Here is an 813-nt window from a genome sequence, read left to right as displayed (position 1 = left end):
CATTAGGGACATGCTCTTAAAAGAATCACATGAGGGAGGACTCATGGGACATTTTGGAGTCCAAAAGACTCTAGACATGCTAAAAGAACATTTCTTTTGGCCAAAGATGAAGCAAGATGTACAAAATCATTGTGAAAGGTGTGTGACCTGCAAGAAATCCAAATCAAAGGTAATGCCTTATGGTCTTTATTCTCCTTTAAATGTTCCCGAATCACCATGGATAGATATATCTATGGATTTTGTTTTGGGGCTACCTAGGACGAAAACTGGTAAGTATTCCATCTTTGTAGTTATAGATAGGTTTTCTAAGATGGCACACTTCATTCCTTGCAAAAAAGTAGATGATGCTAACCACATAGCTGATTTATTTTTCAGGGAAATTGTTAGGCTTCATGGCCTACCCCAGACTATAGTGAGTGATAGGGATACAAATTTTTTGGAGGACATTATGGGGAAAGCTAGGGACAAAGCTTCTATTCTCAACAACTTGCCACCCCCAAACCGATGGACAAACCGAGGTGGTAAATAGAACCTTAGCAACCCTTCTAAGAGTCGTCATCACAAAGAACATTAATTCATGGGAAGAATGCCTACCACATGTAGAATTTGCTTATAATAGGGCTACACATAGTAGTACCCAAATGTCCCCTTTTGAGACGGTATATGGATTTAATCCACTAACCCCACTTGATTTGTTACCCTTTCCTAACCATTCTATTTTGAAGCACAAAGACGGAAAGGCCAAAGCTGAGTATGTAAAGAAATTACATGAGCAAGTGAAGGCAAGAATTGAGAAAAAGAATGCAAGTGTGG

This window comes from Lupinus angustifolius, chromosome LG08 (genome assembly GCF_001865875.1).
Source record: "Lupinus angustifolius cultivar Tanjil chromosome LG08, LupAngTanjil_v1.0, whole genome shotgun sequence".
NCBI lineage: Eukaryota > Viridiplantae > Streptophyta > Magnoliopsida > Fabales > Fabaceae > Lupinus > Lupinus angustifolius.
Note: the sequence above shows the minus strand (reverse complement) of the source record.